Source organism: Saccopteryx bilineata, chromosome 1, assembly GCF_036850765.1.
Source record: "Saccopteryx bilineata isolate mSacBil1 chromosome 1, mSacBil1_pri_phased_curated, whole genome shotgun sequence".
NCBI classification, from domain to species: Eukaryota; Metazoa; Chordata; class Mammalia; order Chiroptera; family Emballonuridae; genus Saccopteryx; species Saccopteryx bilineata.
This window is the reverse complement of record NC_089490.1, coordinates 121,549,016-121,572,570: the sequence shown is the minus strand read 5'-3', so window position 1 is coordinate 121,572,570 and position 23,555 is coordinate 121,549,016. Positions and strand designations below refer to the sequence as shown.

Below are 23,555 nucleotides of genomic sequence, written 5' to 3'. Positions count from 1 at the left end.
GGGAAAAACACCTTATATTTTGGTGCCGAAAACCCGGGAGGAGTTGAAGTCCGCAAGGACCGCTCCTCTCCCTGTCCCCTTCAAGAAAGAACCAGGATCTCCAACCTTCCACCCACTTCAACGCATGGTGCGGTAAGTCCCCTGCCTCCAGCCTTCCCCTCAGTTCTTTCCACTGAGACTCCCTGTGCAAAACCGTAGCTACATCAGGGAAGTCTTTCCATTCTGAGTGCATGTGCTCGTGGAGACATCCCAAGCACAACCACTTTACCTTATTCTTCCGTGGCCAGAGCTTGGGTTTTGGGATGCCGATACTCATCTCTGACCACTCCGAGGACTGAGGGCGCCCATGGGGGCACAGGAATCTCCCTCCCTAAAGAAGAAGAAACTGTTCTTCTCTGCTGTAGTCAGGCCACAGAACCCACTGAATTAGCCTCCTGAAGGGACTTTCTATTTTAACACCCTCACTAATTTAACTATCACCAAAAAAGCTGGGAGCTGGTTGGAGATCTCTTACATTCACAGCTTCTAATTATTCGGGCACCCGTCCTTAATCTCTGTGCCACCTGTTCCACCACACAGGCCCTTTTCTGGCCAGAGAAACCTCACCTAAAACCTCCACTCCTGATCTTTCCTTCTCTGTGGACTCCCAACTCTCTTTCCCTCCTGCATGACCCCCCGGGTCGCCCCTCTCTTGAGACTTCTCTGGTCCCTCTGTGAACCTCTTTTGTGCTCGGGTCTCTTCCCTTTGAGAGCCCCCTCCCCTCCCTTGGCAAAAAACCTGTTTCTTATTCACCACTACCATCTCTTTCTCCTCCCTTGCTGGCCAGGGGCCCCTCCCTTCTCCACTGTGTTCTTAAACCCCTCCTCTGTCAGGCCTTTCTCCACCTACTATTGGCTCTTACACCAGTTTTCAGGTGTAAGAAATTCCAACCCCAATTTTCTTACAGGAAGTTCTGGCCCTGTTTTGCCTCTAGCTCCAATGTTTCCTGTGGGATCTGGGTGCCGGGCTCTGCAAGAGCCTTCCTCCTCTTATTCTCAACCCCCCCCAAATCTCTATCTGGGACCTGTGAACACAGCATTTAAAGTTTTAATGGTCCCAACTAGTAGAAACAGGCCAAGGCTGTTCGCCAGGCCTGCATGCAGCAGAAGGTAATACTCCAAACCCAAACTCTTGTGGCAACCCTGAGGCAAGGCACAGGAAGTGCCCAACCCAAGTTCAAGCCACAAAGAGAAATCCCACCAGCAGCTTACTTTAAGTGTGGCAAGCAGGGTCATTGGTCCCTGCAGGGCCCCTGCCGGTGGCTGCCCACTGAGCCCTGCCCTGACTGCAAGCAGCCCAGTCATTGGCGGAGTGATTGCCTCTTTGGGAAACAGGTTTTTCCTCAGCGCCTCTATGTGGAGGACAAGCTGCCCGAATGGGAGGCCAATCCAGCCAGGGCACATCGCTCAAACTCCTAGGACATGGCCTGGACTCGGAGAACCCAGGGTATGCTGCAACTAGTGGATAAGTTCATCTCATTTTTTGTGGACATGGGGGCTGCCTTCTCTGTTTAGAGGTCCACACTCTGGACCTCTAATTCCCTCACGGGTCTCGGTTATGGGAATGAATGGGACCTCTACCTTTCCCCTTTTTACACCACTCCTGACATGCAGTTTTGCCTCAAGCTTGCCTCCATACAGGACCACTGGCAGTCAGAACCACTGGACTCCATCCATCTCCAGCTCACCAAAAGGCTAAACCCTGCAAATACCCCGATTAATCCTCTTTTTTAAAAATCCTTACAGGACCTCATCCACGAAGTTTCTCCAGTCACGGCCAAACAGATGTTCCTCCTGACACCCCTCAAAGCCACCACTTTCTAATCTCCCCTCCCCACAATGCTCCTAATCAGCAGGAAGTAGTCAGATGAATAAACAGCACCCCTTTTCTATTTAACACAAAAGGTCAGAATGTAAGGTCGGTGGATAATGGGGAAAGGTCAAACCCGCAAACTTTGGCTAGGACCACGCACGACCAAAAGCGCCAAAAGAAACTTCCCAGGAGCCCTTTGGAAAACAGCGACCGTCTGCCAGAAAGTGAGATTTCACCATGTCATATTAGCTCGACCACCCTAGGGACCCTTTAAATATCTCCCACACGGGTGACCACTTGCTACTTCCTTGGCCTTTATCTTTCCTCGGGTCCAGGGAACCTCATTGGGCGGGATGCGCTCTGTACTCAATAAAGCCTTTTACTATTCCACACTTCGTGGCTCCAGCTCCCTTCCTTCCTTCTCGGCGGGGAAAAATACCTTACAGGTACATGCAAAAAAATGAAACTAGACCACCAACTTATGCCATTCACAAAAATAAACTCAAAATGGATAAAAGACTTAAATGTAAGTTGTGAAACCATAAACATCGTGGAAGAAAACATAGGCAGTAAACTCTCCGATATCTCTCATGGCAAAAACTTTGCCAATTTATCTCCATGGGGAAGTGAAATAAAGGACAAAATAAACAAATGGGCCTATATCAAACTAAAAAGCTTTCTCACAGCAAAAGACATCATGAACAAAATAAAAAGACAACCCACACAATGAAAGAACATATTCGCCAATACGTCTAATAAGGGGTTAATAACCAAAGTTTAAAGAACTTCTAAAACTCAACACCAGGAGGGTGAACAATCCAATTAAAATATGGGCAAAAGAACTGAATAATCACTTCTCCAAAGAGGACATCCAAATGGCCAATAGGCAGATGAAAAAATGTTCACATCACTAATCATTAGAGAAATGCAAATTAAAACCACAATGAGATACCACCTCACACCAGTCAGAATGGCACTCATTAACAAAACAACACACAGTAAGTGCTGGCAAGAGTGTGGAGAAAAGGGAACCCTCCTGCACTGCTGGTGGGAATGCAGACTGGTGCAGCCACTGTGAAAAACAATGTGAAGTTTCCTCAAAAAATTAAAAATGGAACTGCCTTTTGACATAGCTATCCCACTTTTAGGAATATATCCTAAGAATACCAAATCACTGATTCAAAAGAAGAAATGCACCCCCATGTTTATGGCAGCATTGTTTACAATAGCCAAGATCTGGAAACAGCCGAAGTGCTCTTCAGTGGATGAGTGGAATAAAAAGCAGTGGTACATATACACAGTGGAATACTACATGCCATGAAATAGAAGGAAATCTTACCTTTTGCGATGGCATGGATAGACCTGGAGATTATTATGCTAAGTGAAATAAGCCATCAGAGAAAGACAAATATCTTATAATCTCACTTATATGTGGAATCCAATGAACAAAATGAACTGAGGAATGGAATAGAGGCAGAGGTGGATTCACAGGGAGCAGAGGGACAACAGTCAGAGGAAAGGAGGATGAGGGGATGTAACCAGAGAAGGTAAAGGGATTAGTGAGATTATATATACATAACACAGAGATACACATAACAGCACAGCAAATCCCAAAGGTAAGGCAGAAGGAGTTAGGGGGAGGGTTTTAAGGGGGTGTAAATAGAAACATGGGTGTGGGGGGATGAGGGTATTATATTAAGTGGGACACCTGAATCCATGTTAACATAATAAATTAAAATTAATAAAAAATTAAAAAGAATTTAAAAATGAGAAAGGGATAATGAATATTATTAGTGTTGGCAACTAGCAATCTCTGCCATAAATATTTTTAAATTGCATAATACTTAGAATTATTGAGGCTCTTTACTTGGGCATATAAATAAAATTTAAATAAATTAAATTACAATCAAATTGAAAAAGATCTTTGAATATAGTTAGAAGTGCAATGATGGTGGCCTTGGATGAATCCTGAGGTTGGAATGCATTGTCATCAAGGTTCTAGCTTTTATTTTTGGCGGTAGGTTTGCAAGTGCTTATTTGATTATTAAAAGTTACCAGCTAACTAAATAACTAGAAGCAGATGCATGACCAAACAACGAGTGTGTCATGAGCCAAGCTTTGTTATTATTCTATTTCAAAAATGAAAGCACAATTCTGAATCCTACACTTGATCTTAGCCAAAAGGCCAAGAAGCGATACAATTCTGAATCCTAATTTTTTAATTAGAATAATGACATGACTCTAAAATGCATATGGAATAATAAATGCCTGGTTAAAGCTAAGATAAAAAAAATGGAGAAAAGGAATATAATGAAAAAAAATATGCACTGATTGTCAGCTTTTTAAAACTTCTAACACATCATTTTAACGAAGCATTTCGCTTTTGGTAGAAGGAACCAGATCTCAGTCGTAAACTTAAGCACTCATAGATCCATGGGTAACACCCTTTGTATATTTTATGGTGAGTAATGGAAAGGGATTAATTGTTCACTCTTTTATACTAAAGAAAAGGAATTACTGCTGTGCTCATTTAAGAATTTCCAGGTGCTTTCTATGCTATGTCATTATCAGCTTCTGCTGCAGGGACTGTTGATTGCTTACTTAGCCCAATATCTATTCTCTTTCTTTTTGCATTGATCTCTATCATTCAGCACTTCAATGATGTGGAGTGAAGTTTTGTAATTTCTAGGAACTATTCTTTTTTTAAAATTAATTTTAATGGGGTGACATTGATAAATCAGGGTACATATGTTCAGAGAAAACATCTCTAAGTTATTTTGACATTTGATTATGCTGCATTCCCATCACCCAAAGTCCAATTGTCTTCCGTCACCTTCTAACTGGTTTTCTTTGTGCCCCTCCCTCTGCTCCCCCCCCACCGCATAACCCCCACACTCTTGTCCATGTCTCTGAGTCTCATTTTTATGTCCCACCTATGTATGGAATCATAGAGTTCTTAGTTTTTTCTGATTTACTTATTTTGCTCAGTATAATGTTATCAAGGTCCATTCATGTTGTTGTAAATGATCCAATGTCATCATTTCTTATGGCTGAGTAGTATTCCATAGTATATATGTACCAAAGCTTTTTAATCCACTCGTCCACTGACAGACACTTGGGCTGTTTCCAGATCTTCGCTACTATGCAGAATGCTGCCATAAACATGGGGGTGCATTTCTTCTTTTCAAACAGTGCTATTGTGTTCTTGGGGTACATTCCTAAAAGTGGTATAGCTGGGTCAAAAGGCAGTTCGATTTTTAATTTTTATTTTTTTTGAGGAATCTCCATACTGTTTTCCACAGTGGCTGCACCAGTCTGCATTCCCACCAGGAGCGCAGGAGAGTTCCCTTTTCTCCACATCCTCGCCAGCACTTATTCTGTGTTGTTTTATTGATGAGCACCATTCTGACTGGTGTGAGGTGATATCACACTGTAGTTTTAATTTACATTTCTCTAATGATTAGTGATGTTGAGCATTTTTTCATAAGCCTATTGGCCACCTGTATGTCCTCTTTGGAGAAGTGTCTATTCATTTCTTTTACCCATTTTTTGATTGGATTGTTTGTCTTCCTGGTATTGAGTTTTACAAGTTCTTTATAAATTTTGATTATTAACCCCTTATCAGATGTATTGTAAAATATATTCTCCCATTGTGTACTTTGTCTTTTTATTCTGTTCTTATTGTCTTTAGCTGTGCAAAAGCTTTTTAGTTTGATATAGTCCCATTTGTTTATCCTGTCTTTTATTTCACTTGCCCGTGGAGATAAATCGGCAAATATATTGCTGCGAGAGATGTCAGAGAGCTTACTGCCTATGTTGTTTTTTAAGATGCTTATGGTTTTACGGCTTACATTTAAGTCTTTTATTCATTTCAAGTTTATTTTTGTGAATGATGTAAGTTGGTGGTCTAGTTTCATTTTTTTGCAGGTAGCTAGCTGTCCAATTGTCCCAACATCATTTCTTTTTTTTTTTTTGTATTTTTCTGAAGTTGGAAATGGGGAAGCAGTCAGACAGACTCCCGCATGTGCCCGACCAGGATCCTCCACCCGGCATGCCCACCTGGGGGCGATGTTCTGCCCATCTGGGGCGTTGCTCTGTTGCGACCAGAGCCATTCTAGTGCCTGAGGCAGAGGCCATGGAGTCATCCTCAGCACCTGGGCCAACTTTGTTCCAGTGGAGCCTCAGCTGCGGGAGAGGAAGAGTGAGACAGAGAGGAATGAGAGGGGAGGGGTGGAGAAGCAGATGGGCACTTCTCCTGTGTGCCCTGGCCGGGAATCGAACCTGGGACTCCTGCGCCAGGCCAACACTGTACCACTGAGCCAACTGGCCAGGGCCAAAGAGGCTGTCTTTACTCCAATGTCTGCTCTTACCTCCTTTGTCAAATATCAGTTGTCCATAAAAGTGTGGGTTTATTTCTGGGTTCTCTGTTCTGTTCCATTGATTTATATGCCTGTGCTAATGCCAGTACCAGGCTGTTTTGAGTACAATGGCCTTGTAGTATAACTTGATATTTGTAAGTGTGATACTTCCCACTTTATTCTTTCTTTTCAAGATTGCTGAGGCTATTCGTGTTCTCTTTTGGTTCCATATAAATTTTTGGAATATGTGTTCTATATCTTTGAAGTAAGTCATTGGTATTTTAATTGGTATTGCATTAAATTTATAAACTACTTTGGGTAATATAGACACTTTAATGATGTTTATTCTTCCTAACCATGAGCACGGTATATGCTTCCATTTGTTTGTATCTTTCCTGATTTCTTTTATCAATGTTTTATAATTTTCCAAATACGTCTTTAATCTCCCTGGTTAAATTTATTCCTTAATGCCAGCAGAATCCACATTCTGAAGCTGGATCTTGAAGATCATGGTGAAGAGTCTTTCTCTTGTGCACTAAAAAAGGCAGTCTGTAAAACACACATAATTATATTTCACTACTATGGTCTTACAAGTGAAAAAATTATCTCTTTCAGATCAGTATCTTCTATCTTAAAAATTTGTAAGAACTCCTTACACTCATTTCACAGAGAAATTTTTTTATTTAAAAATATAAAATGGATCATTAGTAAATCAAAATTCTACACAATTAATTAATATGATAGTTAAACTTGCAGTCCAGGAAGCACATCTGATAAAGTATAAACTGTCTATAAAGATATCCAGGTATAGAGAAGTATGCCCTTCCTAAATATCTGCACTTTCACAATTTTAAAAAATTTTTGTTATTTAACACAAAGGATAATCTTAGCTAATTCTTCTAGATAGACTATAAGCCTGAAAGAGAAAAATCCTTATTACACTCACATTTTGCTTTATTGTGTTGTATACTGTGTGACTAACACAACATTAATGTGATAGGTAAAGCATTTTAATACACGAGAGTTCTTCCTCTCTCTTCTTACTTTTGCCTACTTAAGAGGTACTAATTCTATCTGGCAAGTTGCCTCTTCTCCTTCACCCTCTGAGGAAAGTTCTAACTTTCCCAAATAGGTTTTTCTGGGTTTTGCCAGAAAAGTCAAAAACCAAATGATAGGAGCAGAACAAATTCTAGGAAAGTCTGTGGAATGAAAGAAATAAAGATGGAAAAGAAAGGGGTTATATATACACTTCACAATGTTTGTGGAATAACCCTAAAAACAGTGAGTTATTTTGAGATTACTATTTTATAGTCAGATTATATAATTTGAGCTACCACTCTGAGACTTTAATAAGGTCTTAGACTTAAACTCCCATAACTCTTAAGAAAAGCATCTCTAAACTAAACTCATATTTTTCAACTGTTGAAAACCAATGCTCCTTTTTATAAACATTTCATGACCACTGTACTTCCAGAGAATCTGACATGTCACCCTTGGGCATGGCTGAAGGTCACTGGGTTACCTGTTTTCCCACCACCAAAATGATCTTTTCAAGCTTTACTTTCTGTAGATTGAATTATAAAAGCAATAAAATGCTTTTTCAAGTGTATAGGTATCTTTTAAAGTATTGAGTAGTCTATGACCTCCTGTGCCAAAAACTTGATATGTCCCTTACAATCGCTGTTCCTTCTGTTGGGAAGTCCTTCCTCCAAATCTAAAGTGAGAGTTGTAGAGAGTCTAGCCAACAGCCTGACAGGTAATGAACAAAGTATGGTCAAGTTGAGGATGGAGCTGCATAGATTTTCGGGGAGTTGGGGAAGAGAGGTAGAAGTAACACTTGAAGTAAATGGCTGACTGTTGAAAAAAGAATACATAAGAACCTCAGTGGGTAGGTCTCATTGGGTCAAGTAGGCTTTGCTAAGAGTTTTCACCAACCCTGAAGGATCGGGAGATTCATGGAAGTTCTGTAGCTGTAGCTTGTGAAATGCAGATGAATTGCTCAAGTCTATGGGGCACAATAGCCGACAGTCAGAATCACTGCTAAATTGGAAACTGCTAAGTTGCTTCTTTCTAAGTGTATCTGAATCATTCTTGGAAAATGTAAAATTATCTAAAAAGAATTATTCCACTGTTTTCATATTAGTTAAATAATGTAGATTAATAGTAAGATGTTTCTAAAAGTGTAGGTACCAGTATTAAAAATCTTAAATGAAGAAAGTCTTAAAAACTTTTTTCCATTTTATGGATTCTCTTGACAGTTTGGGTCAAAAGATATTTGTTAGGAGTCAATGCTATATTCACTGTTGTATATGTGGTGATTAATACGACCCTATTCCTGATTTGCAGAAATACAAATATAAATGCTAGAAGATAATGAAGGAAGGTAATAAAAGAATTGGTTCATTTGAAATACAGTGTTAGAGAAGAGCTCTACAAATACCCTAAACTGTCGGAAAGATGAACAAGTGGGTTCTAGAGAAAATTAAGCCTGAAGACAGACAAAATTGAAGCTATGCAACTTCAAGCAAATTAAGAGAAAACAGGATTCAACAGAAATAACGATAAGGCTGGGAAGGATAGGAGGTATCAGGAAAGAGGAAGAGTGAATATGAGATAGACTCCATAAAAGAAGTTGTAGGCATGAGCTGAGCTGGTTTGTTGGGGATGAATATCAGTCATTCATAGGGTTTCCATAAGTCAGTGACATTAACACACACACACACACACACACACACACACACTATTCTTTCTGAAATTACCTTTTCTATTAGTTAAATTAACAAAATGCTTACATTGTCTCATAAACATTTAGTCTCTTTAGTCAGTGCTAAAGGGCACAACTCTAAAGAACAAAAAGCTGTGAAAATTTGAGCTTTACATTAATTTTAGGAATATTAAAAATTACAACATTTTAAAAAACAATGGCTGGGAAATAGTGGTTTGTCTAACAGTCTGTGATGGTGGGCAACTTCTATAAAGACAAGAAAGAAAAAAATTGTAATTTTTGGCATTTGAGATTTACTAAAAAACTTATTCTCTCAAAAGTAAGTTATATATCATATTACCCAAAGAGAAAGCTTAGTTCCTAGTGTTCTTAACTTTTAAAAGTGATGGTTTTAATGTTAATTTATTTGAGCTGAGTGTATAAATAGGATGTGTTTATTATCAGAAGTCATTAATACCCTACAAAATCTCTGTAATTCCTTATGCTAATGTAAGTGCTATTGATGTTTCTTTCTGTTTTTTTAAAATTTATTATTATTATTATTATTATTATTATTAAGTGAAAGGTGGAGAGACAGAGAGACAGATTCCCATATGCTCTCAGGTCAAGATCCACCCCTCATTCCACAAGGCCCCTGGCGGGAGAGAATGCTCTGCACATCTGAAGTCATTGCTCTGTTGCTCAGCAACTGAGTTATTTTAGCACCTGAGTTGAGGCCACAGAGCCATCCTTAGGGTCCAGGGCCAACTTGCTTTAACCCAGGGGTTGGGAACCTTTTTGGCTAAGAGAGCCATGAACACCACATATTTTAAAATGTAATTCTGTGAGAGCCATACAACGACCTGTGTACATTGCACATTATCCAATAAAAATTTGGTGTTGTCCCAGAGGACAGCTATGATTGGCTCCAGCCACCCACAACCATGAAAATGAGGGATAGGAAATGAATGGATTGTAATACATGAGAATGTTTTATATTTTTAACGTTATTATTTTTTTTATTAAAGATTTGTCTGCAAGCCAGATGCAGCCATCAAAAGAGCCACATCTGGCTCATGAGCCATAGGTTCCCAACCCCTGCTCTAACCAATCAAGCCATGGCTGCAGGAGGGGAAGAGAGAGAGAAAGAGAAAGAGGGATAGAGAGAGAAGGGGAGGTGTGGGGTAAGGGTGAAGAAGCAGATGGTCATTTCTCCTGTGTGCCTTGATTGGGAATTGAACTCAGAATTTACACATGCCAGGGCCAACAGTTTACCACTGGGCCAACCGGCCAGGGTCCCTTTCTGTGGTTTTGTAACATGAATGCATTGATGTGGACATGAGGATATGATATACCAACTCAGATCCTTTCCAGTAATCCTCTAGCACTACTGACTGGTATGTAGAACTTGCTAAACTCACATATGAGAATAAGACACTATGGGCTCACCTTTTACTCACAAAGGAAGTCTCCTGCTCTCTACTTTTAAATTATGGTACACTCTACTATTGGGTTTACAAAGTGGTGGTTTCGCACAGAACCCTGAATGAAAAGAAAAAAGTGGTCATCTTCTATGAGTACAGTTCCTGGAACATTTAATTAGTCCTCGTCCCCAAATTGGAGGAGGCATTAGACTTGCATACTCTGAAACTTGTGGGGTTCTATAAATTGGGAGATTACCATTCACTTTTCATCTGGAAATTTCTGAAGGCAAGAGATTCACTGAAGCAGGAGGCCAGCAGGGCATGCGAATATCACAGTGTGCTTATGACAAGGAAGGAAGAGGGTGACTATATCCCTGTTCCTAGGGAGCATGGAAGCTGGTGCTCTGGATCCCCCATGAGAGAGAAAAGCATTGAGCAGAGGCATAGGAGCCACTTAGACTGATGTGCAGCAGAATGTACACCCAAAAGGGTGTGTGCACCATAGCGAGGGTCTGTGGAAGCTGCACATTGGTTAAGAAACCCCCCATGCCACCTACATAGAGACACCCACATCAGTAGAGACGATTGACATCAGAGTGGATCTAACTGAAGACAGGGACACCCTCCCATTCATCTGGAAACATCTGACTATGACTTTGTCTTTGACCAGAAGCTCCCATCCCAGGGGCCAGGCTGGAAGATATCAGCAGCAGAAGACTGTGAGAAACAGGAACGGAGGAGGAGAGAGGAAAATCAGGGACATGGAGATGATGATTTAAAGCTGCATGTTTTCATGAAAGGATTAGGGGAGAAAACTCAGTGGGAGAAATGAAATTCCTCAGGAAAGACTGAGTTAGCATGGAGTCATGTTTTACAGGCTATAAGCCAAACTACTGCATGTGAACCCTGGCTACTCCATTCGTGAGCTATTTGACCAGAGTACTTGTGCCTGTAGCAAGGTTTTTTGAGAAAACGAAATAAGTTAGAACAGCGCCTTGAATATAAGAAACATTTCATTACATGTCAGATACAATGATGATATAAAAAAATTCACCACCCAGACTCCAATAGGCTCATAAACTTAACAACAACCAAGGAAAAATACATTTTAAGTTTGTACATAATAGGTGTATGCTTGACATACATTTATTTCAATGTTTATGTTTATAGAAAGTATGATATAAAGTTGATTATTATTAAAATGTCCTTTTACCAATCATATAGCCTATGTAATCATAAAATATCATGTTAATAAAAATTGAGTTTATAAAAATAAATAATTAAAACTAAACAGGTTTTTTTATTCAAACAAAGTAGAAACATGCTTTACTTTTAAAATTAAATGGCAAAACATGGATTTAAAGTTACCATCTTGTGTTAAAACAAATGATCACCATATACACTGACATTGAAGTAGGATGGAAACTTGCACATACTTTCCTCATAAATTATCAGAATGTTTTATAATTTATGGATTCACCCTATTAAGTTTATTTTTTATCATGTTGTCATTGTTTTCTACTCCTATCTTTATTATTTCTTTTATTCTACTTTCTTTGGCTTTATTTGTTTTATTAAAATAAATAAACTTCTTGATTTTAATGCTTAATTTACTCTTTTTTTTTACTAATTTTACCTCACCTAGCTAATATATGAACATCATCTTACAAAATTCATTTAAGTATTGCTTTAACTTTATCTCATAAATTTTAATATGTAGCATTCTCATATTATATAAACTGTTTTTATCTCAACTTAAATTTCTTCAAGTAATGACAATTTTATTTTTAAGAAGTACGTTTTTAAATTGTCAATTATATGGGCTGTTGGCTATCTTGTTTTTAATTATGTTGTGGTAATTAAATATGGGTCTTCTGTGGTATTTTTTGAGACTTGCTTTGTAGCCTAATATGATGTCTAACTTTGTAAATGTTCCCTGTGTGCTTAAAAATAATTGTTTTTAAAAATCTTTAGATGCAAGTATCCATATGTGTGTATTATATCAAGTGTGTTAACTGTGTTATTCAAATCACCTATATATTTGGAAATTTCCAAAATTAACATCAGTTCTAAAGTTAATGATTATAATTGTAGACTTGTCACCTTTTCCTTATAAATTATGTCAGTTCTGTTTTTTTCATATTATCATATTTTATATAAGTCCTTAAGTGCATATACAAGTTTAGAATTGATATAGCTTCCTTACAAATTGCTACTTTTATAACAATTATTTTAAAGTATCACAATGCTTCTTCTCAGCCAAATGTCTATTATGTCTGATACTGATAGGGTCATGTTAGAGGGCAACATATCATCTGGTTTTCTACTTCCTATATTTCACTTTGTGTCCTTTCTTCTTTCTTCCTTTTGAATAAATCATGTTTCTTCAAAATTTCCTTTTATTATTGTATGGCAAGAATGTTTCCTTTCTATTCTTTAAGTAGATAAATCCACAGTGCTCATAGATGACAGAGAAAATGTAAAGATAACTAGTGTCTTTACTCTCCTCTCAGATTATGTCACCTTACTAGAATGCACTAACTCTGATCTCCTTGTGTTCTACTCACAGGTTATTTTTTCTAAAATTCATCTTTCTTTGAAGCCTTCACTGCCTCAAACTCATTGTTTTAGTGTGGGGATGGTAAGTCTCAGAGTCTATGCTAATTTAGCTGGACGCATATATGTTTACCCTGTTTCTTTTCTTTCTCTTTATTCTCCTCTTCCCCTTCCTCTTCTCTTCCTCCCCTTCTCCTCATCTTCCTCCTTCCCTCCTCCTCCTCTTCCTTCTTCTTATTTTTCTTCTATCTTCTTCTTCTTCTCCTCCTCCTCCTCCTCCTTCCTCCTCCCCTCCTCCTCCTTCTTCCCCCTCTTCTTCTCTTCCTCTCCTTCTCCTCCTCCTCCTCCTTCTTATTTTTCTTCTATCTTCTTCTTCCCCTCCTCCTCTTCCTCCTCTTCCTCTTCTTCTTTGTCTTTTTCTCCTCCTCCTCCTCCTCCTCCTCCTCCTCCTCCTCCTCCTCCTTCTTCTTCTTCTTCTTCTTCTTCTTCTTCTTCTTCTTTTTTCTTCTTTCTTCTTCTTTCTTCTTTTTCATTCCATACTGTTTTTTGTATCTCAGACATTCCTCCTGAAGTCATTTTTTTCTTTAGTGAAAAATCTATTAATTATATAATAGAATCTCAGTTTGCTGTATATAAATGTCTTTATTTTCCTCTTTCCTTAGCAATACAGATTTCCTCTGATGTCTGAAAGTGTACTGTGCCTCTGAAAGCTTTTATAAACAGAAATGGCCTTATGCAAAAAAGCAATTACCTTAAGACACATAACTCTGGTTTTGCTTCTCACCTTTTTTCATGAAAATCCTCTTTGGATTTTTTTTGGTTAATGGAAACAGGTACTAATGTAGATCTTTGTAAAAACAAAGTGTTAGGAAGCAAACTTCAAAATGCAAGGGATACCTGTATTTTAGTTTATTTTGGTTTATGTTGACATTTTTCACTTCTGGCCTCAGTTGCTGCTATTGAGTATACTATATATTCCTGATAGTCTCATTATTGTTTCTTTAGAGCTAATTTGCCTTTTATTTTTTTATATTTTTCTGAAGTTATAAGCGGGGAGGCAGTCAGACAGACTCTTGCGTGCTCCCGACTGAGATCCACCAGGCATGCCCACCAGGGGGTGATGCTCTGCCCATCTGGGGCGTTGCTCCCTTGCATCCAGAGCCATTCTAGCACCTGAGGTGGAAGCCATGGAACCATCCTCAGTGCCCAGGCCAACTTTGCTCCAGTGGAGCCTTGGCTGCGGGAGGGGAAGAGAGAAAGACAGAGGAAGGAGAAGGGGAAGGGTGGAGAAGCAGATGGGCGCTTCTCCTGTGTGTCCTGACTGGGAATCAAACCAGGACTTCCATACGCTGGGCTGACGCTCTACCACTGAGCCTGCTGGCCAGGGCTAATCTGTCTTTTCTATCCGGTTACTTCTCAGGTGTTCTCTCTGCTTTTGTGTTGTGCAGTGTCTGTTTCAAATGCAGTTACTTTTTATTTATCTTATATAGGGATTGTATTGTTCCCTTTCTTTCATGACATTTGTAAACTAATCAAACATTACTGCTTTAGGTAATGTTTCTCTACCATTCTTTATTTTCTCCTCAGGAACCACTCTTAGACCTATGGAGAAATGTCTCATTGTTTCCCTGTATCTCCTAAACTCACTGTCATACTTTTTAAAATTATCTGCACCTGTATCCTGGATAGTTTACATGCTGTGTTAAGTTGTTTTTCTATGACACAAAGTGCTTAGTAGCACAAATTCTTCTGTTATCGTGTCTGCAGACTCTGTCTCAGACAGACTTTTTTTCTCTTGTATGTGTTGTAATTTTTTTCTAGAGAGTTTGTCTTTAGAGGTGCTTGTTTATTTTCCTGAGAGAATCCCATGGGAGTGTGTGGGTCACGTTCCTTAGAACGGGACATTAAGATGAAGGTTCAGGGGTAGTGCGTATGCAGGAAGTGTTCCAGGGAAACTGGCAAAAGGTTGGGGGAAACAGGATGGAGAAGAGAAATTCAAACACCGGTGTGATTTCAGGCAAAGTCTCACCGAAAATGATCTTGGGATGATTCTGCATGTGACTCTGGAGTTTAAAAGTTATGCTGCAGCGTTATAACTGTGCCGTGGAGGGCAGTTTTCTGGGGAAAAAATTAAAATAAAACGAGGCTTAGTAGATGTTGGAAGGGCAAGCACACCAAAGATGGCCTTCCACCCACCAAGGAGAAGTAGAAATAGACCCAGGGATCTGGGTGAAGCACAGACAACGACATTATTCACTACCATCTCTGTAGGACAATTTTGCATTCAACCCTGCCAGGCACTTAAGTAGGTAACTGGCTGAGGACCAATATTTATGTTTGGTTCTCAGTTTGGGGATTCTCTGATACCACATGGGTTTCTTTTCTGAAAAGTTTCAGGCCAAAGGAGCTGATTGCTCATTTAACAACTGTTTTCACCCAAAGTACAAGCCAAGATGAGTTTGTGTGTCAGCTCCCTGGGCCGCTGAACCACCTTTTTTCCTTCTTAGTTCCTCCTTACATGATGGAAACAACTGCTCCTTGAAAGGCCTTTAAGCAAGGTTTCAGTCCCAAGTCCTAATCTCCTGTTCTGTGCAAGGTTTAAAATCCAGTCCGGGTGAGTTAGCTGATCAAATTGCCTCTCCACATTTCTCCCATAGCACCTTCTACAGCTGCACGTGTTTGCACGCAAGTTTGGTTCAAGTCCTTGGGCTATGTCAGCAAAAGGGCTCTTCTTACTCCTATTTTGGTTTTCTGCTTATGTAATCCTTCAATTTTGGATTTTATGTCTATGCTCCCTCTCAGATGATTTTTGTGTGGGAAGAACTTCAAATTTGGACTGAAAGTAAGCTTCTTGCCCTTTCAGTCTCTGTTGGGACCCCAGCAGTCCTTGAGTGAACCCTAAATGGCCTCTAATTGTTAAGATCAGTGATTGAGAAAGGTTGGAGAAAAGATACAGAGAACGCTATGACATCAAAGAGTTCCAGGAACTGAAGTGTGGAAAAGTTGTTATCCTCAAGAGGGATAAACAGGAAGAACATGTCACCACTCTAACCAGAAGAGGGGTGAGCGAATTTCTATGCTCTATGGCTACAAATGTCTTTTATTTCTGTAGCGTGAAAATAATTGGTAGAAAATTCTTTCTTTTATACTCTTTCCTTAGAAAATAATATGAGGTTTCTGAGGTAGCTGGAGAGACAATTAACATGCCACCTTCTTCAGTTTTTCTTCTATCTCACAAAACTAAAAAATCCCAAATGCTGAATGTAGGAAAAAAACTAAGACTAAAGCCTGGAGGTCTTATTTTCTTCTTTAGTACTTTCTGAAACATACTGTTATAATACTATCCTGCCTAACATGCCCTCATTATAAAAATAAAGCTGTCCAAGAAGCAGTCAGACTTCCAGCAAAGAAAGCTTTTGATAAACAATTCAAATGCAAACTGTAGGATTGATACCAAACTCTTCAAGCTATAGTTCCAAAATATTAAACGTTATTTTGATTTCCTCAAATGCAAGTATCTGTACTGAATACATAGGTTGATATTAGTATAACATATAGAAAAATCAAATAGAAAATTCAAGACTATTTATGAGGATTGTTGCATGATGACTCTACCCAGTTTGGCCAACAGGCTTATAACAATTGTGGGCACATGGAGCACACCATTCTGTCAAGAAGAGTGTAAACACTTTTTGTAAAACTCTTTAGAAAGACAAAAGATGGTTTTGTTGAGAATATCTTTATTCACACTTATGATGTAGATTAATTATATTCAGAGATTATACTATAAAAATTATCAACTACTTAGTTTCTAAATAGTTGATATTAGTTTCCCATCCACTAGAAATTGGAGACAACTCTTAAGCAAATATAGCAAGGGTCTCAGCTTACATCCTAGGACAGAAGGATATCTGCATTAGGTTAGAAGACAAAGTGGGCAGCATAGCAGGGTCTGTTTTTCTATGAAGAAATAATTTCTTCCATCTCTAAGGAGGAGGTAGAATTACAAAAGTTTGGTCAAGTCCAATATGTTATTGTTAGAGGGGAGTGTATTTGCATTTGCCACTTAGATTATCAATCAGTATAGCTATTCTCCGTCTCAGAGCAAAGAACCTGAAATGAAAAATAAGCACAATCTCAAGAGACACTGAGTCCTCCTGGATGTGGTGACATGACACGGGGACAGAATCTGCATTGATGGTATGGGTAATGATAAAGTACTTCCTTCAGTGTATTCTAGTGTCTTCATATGAAACATCAGAACCCCTGACTGGAGATAAGAATCCTGTCTTGGGCTACTTGGCATCATCAGTGGTCCTGCCTGTAAGGGAATGTCTGAGCAGTTATACAGTCAGTGGTAACAATGACTAACTGTCACTCTGAACATTTAGACACATTTTCACAGTGATCTGAATCAGGAGCACAAACCTAACATAACAGGAGGTTTACCCATAGTAGTCAACAGAATGCAAAGAGAACTTGTGTGAAACACTGGATATTCTTTTGCTCAAACCAGATGAGCCCACACTCAAGCTGGCGACCTCGGGGTCTCGAACCTGGGTCTTCTGCATCCCAGTCCGATGCTCTATCCACTGCGCCACCACCTGGTCAAGCCTAACACTGGATATTCTTAAATTTATTTGGAAGGATCTGAGATTATATTTATTTTCTTTTAATTTATGAACCCCTTCATGAATTTGCATGTCATCCTTGTGCAGGGGCCATGCTTATCTTCGTACCATTTCAATTTTAGTATATGTGCTGCTGAAGTAAGCACTGGGTGTAATATTTTTTGAGGAGCAAGTAGGAGTAAGCCAACAACTTGTCTATCATAAACACATACTTTAAACAACTGAACAGATGATTGTATACATGGAAATAACCAGATGGCCAATAAAGAAATTAAATAAACTATGTAACTGGAAGCAGGAGATGGAGAAGCTATATTCTCTCTGCCAAAACAAGACCAGGAGTAGATTGTGGTACTGATTACGAATTGTTATATCAAACATTAGAATAAAGCTGAAGAACACTAATAGAATTATAGTGCCAGATTATAACATAATAACATTCCTGATGGATTTAAAGTCCAAATAAAACATAGACTTGCACTATTAAACTTAATTGACCAAGAACCAGAAGAACTGTGGACTGAAACTCCAGATATTATTAAAAAGGAATATAAAAGGACAATGCAGAAAAGAAAAAGTAAGATGGATGACAAAAAAAAACAACACTGAAAATTGTTAAAAACAAGTGAGGGGCAAAAGTAAGGGTTAGATTCTGAACGTAGTTTTTCAATGACTATCATGTCGAAATAAAAAGAACTATTACAGGTGGCGCAGGGGATAAAGTGTCGACCTGGAAATGCTGAAGTCACCGGTTCGAAACCCTGGGCTTGCCTGGTCAAGGCACATATGGGAGTTGATGCTTCCAGCTCCTCTCCCCTTCTCTCTCCTCTCTAAAATGAATAAATAATAAAAAAATATATATCTTTAAGGCCTGACCTGTGGTGGCACAGTGGATAAAGTGTCGACCTGGAACACTGAGGTTGCAGATACTTTTCAAGAATATTCCTATGAGGAAGACTGTGTAATTCTAGAAAGTGAAGCGAAAGTTTCCCTGAAAATTTGGGAAGAGATAACCACCAGGGGTAGATAAGATACTAATAGAATTATTTAAAACTGGTTCAAAACCCTGGGCTTACCCAGTCAAGGCACATATGGGAGTTGATGCTTGCTGCTCCTCCCCCCTTCTCTCTCTGTCTCTGTCTCTGTTTCTCTCTTCATCTCTCTTCTCTAAAATGAATAAATAAATAAACATAATTCAAAAAAATAAATAAGAAAATTTAAAAAAAAGATGAGAAAAAAATTTTTTTAAAAAAAGAACCATTACAATAGCTAATGCAAGGACATATGAGAAAACAACAACAGAAAGGAAAAATAAGAGATCTCTACTAGAAGATTCAAGAAATAAAAGGGGAATTCAAACCTAGACTAGGAAAGCTTAACATCTAACAAAGAAGTACATTATCTGCATAGGAGAAAATAAGGGAGAGGTGTAAACAGTATACTGAAAATCTATAAAGAAGAAACAAAAGGAAGGCAGATACTTTTCAAGAATATTCCTATGAGGAAGACTGTGTAATTCTAGAAAGTGAAGCGAAAGTTTCCCTGAAAATTTGGGAAGAGATAAACCACCAGGGGTAGATAAGATACTAATAGAATTATTTAAAGCCACAGAAAAGGAATCTGTCTAATTCTAACAAAAATATGTCAACATCTATGGCATATAAAACAATGGTCTACAGACTAGAAAATCGAAATCTTCAAGAAAGAAGGTCCCAAAGAATGCAGTACTGCTCTAATTTCCCATGCAATTAAAATAATATTCAAGGTGATACAACAAAGGCTTCTACCTTATATGGAATAAAAAATGCTGGATGCTTGAGTTAGATTCAGAGAAGGAAGAGACATTCAAGATCTAATTGCAAACATCCACTGAATACTGGAGTGCTTCGAAGAAATTTGAGTGAAGGTTAGTATATATTTTATAGACTACAACAAAACCTTGATGTTGACCATGAGAAGCTATTGGTTACTTTGAAAGAAAGGGCATGCCTCAGCACTTGATCATCCTGACAAATAACCTGTATTGTGGACAGGAAGCCACTGTCAGGACAGAATAGAGACACAAAATGGTTTCCTCTAGACACAGGTGTCAGACAAGGGTACATTTTATCTCCCAATTTGTTTAATCTGTATGCAGAATAAATATATCATTCAAAAAGTGGGCTAGACTCAGAGGAAAGATTAGTGAAAACTGATGGAAGAAATATCAACAACTTAAGATGTACATATGATACCATCTACCTGGCAAAAAGTAGCATAGATTTGAAATGACTTCTGATGAAAGTGAAAGAAGAAAGTGACAAAGCAAGACTACATTTGAACATCGAAAAGACAAAAATCCTGACCCAGCCCGGGGAAAAAAAAAAGACAAAAATTATGACTACAGAAGAAATACACAATTTTAATATAGACAATGAAGGTATTGAAATTGTTTAAAAAAAACTTTAGCTTACCTTGGTTTAGTCATCAGTTCAATAAGTTAAGTAGAGGCCTTGGCCATTTGGCTCAGCAGTAGAGCATCAGCCCAGTGTGTGGAAGTTCCAGGTTCAATTCCCGGCCAGGGCACACAGGAGAAGCGCCCATCTGCTTCTCCACCATCTCCCCTCTCCTTTCTCTCTGTCTTTCTCTTGCCCTCCTGCAACCAAGGCTCCATTTGAGCAAAGTTAACCCAGGCACTGAGGACGGCTCCATGGCCTCCACCTCAGGTGCTAGAATGGCTCTGGTAGCAAAGGAGCAACACCCCAGATGGGCAGAGCATCACCCACTGGTGGGCATGCCGGATGGATCCCGGTCAGGTGCATATAGGAGTCTGTCTGACTGCCTCCCCACTTCTAACTTTGGTAATATCAAAAAAAAAAAGAAGTCAACTAGAGGCTGATACTCAGAAGGGCAGAAATGAAAAAATTAGAAAAGGTTAGGAACAGAGGTCTGCCATTGGAAACCAAGGATAAAATCATCCACAGCCTTGTATTCCCAATTACTATGAACCGATGTGGAAGTTGGACAGTAAAGAAGACTAGTAGAAAAAAAATGATATATTGAAATACAGTGTTAGAGGAGAGCTCTATGGATACTCTGAACGACCAGAAGGGTGAATAAGTGGGTCCAAGAGCAAATTAAGCCTGAAACATTGCTGGAGGCAAAAAAGACAAAACTAAAGCTGTCCTACTTTGGGCACATCATGAGAAGGAAGGCAGGGTTGATTGGAAAAAATAATAATTTGGGGGAAAATAGAAGGGGGTAGGGAAAGAAGAAGACAAAATATGAGCTAGGTTTACTTCATAAAAGAAGCCATGAACTACAGGAACTGAGTAGGGCTATTGAGAGCAAGACATTGTGAACATCATTCATCTTTATAAGGTCTCCAGGAATCAGAGCCAACTCAACAGTATATAACACACACAAAGATTACAGATAACTTTTTTCCCCTTAATTGTTATTTTTGTAATATTTTTCTTAAGTCCAGACTACTGTGACTCAAAAAATGTAGGTGACACATCTACAAATGAATGTAGTCAGAAAATTGATCTCTGTTCTGCTTTCTCTTTCCAAGGTGTCCAAACTCTGCAGCTCTTCTTGTGTCCATAGGGCAGACGCTGAAGTGTGCTGCTCAAATCTTCTTTCAAAAAGATCTACTACCTAGCAGGGAAGAGTTCAGGAGAGGTCAAGTTCTCAATGTGGCCCCCAGCCAATCAATGGCTAACCAAAGTGATGCTATTGGTAGTACAGGGCGTAGCTTTGAATAATTTTTGCTTCAGAGATACCCACTGAACTGACAGAGCTTTTGTGAGGTCTCCATTATGGTCTGACAGCTTCTTCTGCCCAAATCTACTTCCTCCTCTTTCCTTTGAAGGTATAATGACAATAAAGTGTCTATACTCCTAAATCAAATCAATATCTTCTTTCTAGAGAGTCTAATAGGAAGGATATCCCATGTTGCCCTCATGCCATACAGTTCTGTGTTATGACATTCTGTACAACACTGTATCTTTCTGCCTCAGTACTTTTATTCTTAATTATTTCATATCAGACTGTTAAGTTGGTACTGCTAAAACAAAGGTTGTTTAAACAAAAACTCCCTGCTCTGTAAAATTTGCTTGCATGAATTTTCCTTTTCCTCTTGGAATTCCTATTTTTAACCATATCTCATCTTCTGCCTCTCTGAAAGTAAGTCTTTTCTTTCTTACAGTTTTGTATATTTTCCTATACTTTGACTAAGTTTTATTGTTGTTATTGTTTTTGCTTTCTAATGAGGGGAGATATTAGCTCTTTATCTTTATAACAAACAGGCAGTTTTTGAATATGAATTATGTCCATTGTGGTTATTTACTGTATTTCAAAAGAGAGGTTTCACTTCATTTAACTTCTTCGTTGTCTTTTAAAATAACTACTTGAAATAGTTTCTCTGTTATTTTTCCATAGAAACAAAAAAATTGGGAGAGGGACAGAAAGAAAAGGAGAATTATGGAAAATGTTTCAAGTGATGTTAGTTTTTTAAAATGATTTTTATTTTCCTTGCCAAGTTTAAACCCATGAAGTCTTGACTAGATATTAAATACAGAAAGGCCCCCCCCAAATTAAACCTGTTATATTTTATATATAAAATATTGTATTATGAAAAACAATCTTTCCAATCTAGTAAGTAGTTATAGTAAATAAACACCAATTAACACTAATATCTTACAATTTTAAGGTTTGGAAAGGGTTTTTCTAGTATTTTAATTTAATCTTGTATAAAAATACTCAAAAGGCTGAACTCTGCCTTTCATACTCTTCAGTCTTCTTTATATTAACTAAGAAGTCCAAATATATATATATATGAGTGTTAAAGTGAAAGTCTTGCTTGAGACCTTAAGACAACAGAGTCCAGAGATTCTAGCACACACTTTCTGAGGAGTTGAGATACTTGAGTGCAGTCACAAAACACAGGGGAATAAGCACAACTATAGTACAAATAAGAAACAAACTTTTGGGGTCTCTGACTGAGTAGCTACCATTAGTTTAGTTAATATACTTTAAAAATTACCAAAGGTACAAGAGAAATCAAAATGCTGAAGGTTGCTGTGACAGTAATTTGCATGGTCTGAAAAATAAAGATATTTCTACCACATAAAGCAGTAAGTGTATTCTTAGTAATGTGTTCAAAAACAATTCAGCCTGACCAGGCAGTGGTGCAGTGGATAGAGTGTCAAACTGGGACGTGGAGGAAGGACCCAGGTTCAAGACCCTGAGGTTGCCAGCTTGAGCGCGGGCTCATCTGGTTTGAGCAAAAAGCTCACCAGTTTGGACCCACGGTCGCTGGCTGGAGCAAGGGGTTACTCAGTCTGCTGAAGGCCCGTGGTCAAGGCGCATTTGAGGAAGCAATCAATGAACAAATAAGGTGCTGCAAAGGCAACGAAAAACTGATGATTGATGCTTCTCATCTCTCTCCGTTCCTGTCTGTTTGTTCCTATCTATACCTCTCTCTGACTCTCTCTCTCTCTGTTTCTGTAAAAAAAAAAATTCAAACAAGGAAATAGATGAGTACAAAAGATTATTCTTCATCTGACCTCGCTCGTCTTTGTACTTACTATGCTTTAGCTAGTGGCCTTATACTAGTCCCTCAAAGATAAGCATCCCTTTCTAATGCAGAGCCTTTGCATTTGTTCTCTTGAATAAAAACATGATGATCTTCCCTAACCTCTCTCACCATTCACCTGGCTTACTCCTTATTCTTAGCTACAACTTAACTGTCATTCTCATAGCAGAACTTCTGACTAGGTATGGCCTGGCAGACCTATTTTCCCTTGTAGTACTTATCACAATTTTATTTTTAAAGTGTTTCTCATTATTTATCTAATGGTTTTCTTTCTTGCTAGATTTAAAATTCTAGAAAGACAGAAGGTATGTCTATCTTGTTCAATGCTATGTTCTCCTACCACATGTGAAACACATAGTAGACAGTCAATAAATATTTGTTGAGAGAATAAATCAAATCAAGTCTTAATACTCTTTGTTTCAAGAAACAGATGCTCTGTGAGGCTGGTGGAA

General features: G+C 38.6%; 1 non-coding gene and 1 pseudogene across 1 annotated transcript; both read right to left on the bottom strand.

Annotated features, from left to right (window-relative positions):
* Positions 1-3,898: 3,898 nt before the first annotated feature.
* Positions 3,899-4,049, bottom strand: LOC136321472 (U2 spliceosomal RNA; annotated as a pseudogene).
* Positions 4,050-17,567: 13,518 nt separating this feature from the next.
* Positions 17,568-17,671, bottom strand: LOC136321661 (U6 spliceosomal RNA). Its single transcript, XR_010728804.1, has one exon. It is a non-coding gene; the product is annotated as a U6 spliceosomal RNA (small nuclear RNA).
* Positions 17,672-23,555: the final 5,884 nt, after the last annotated feature.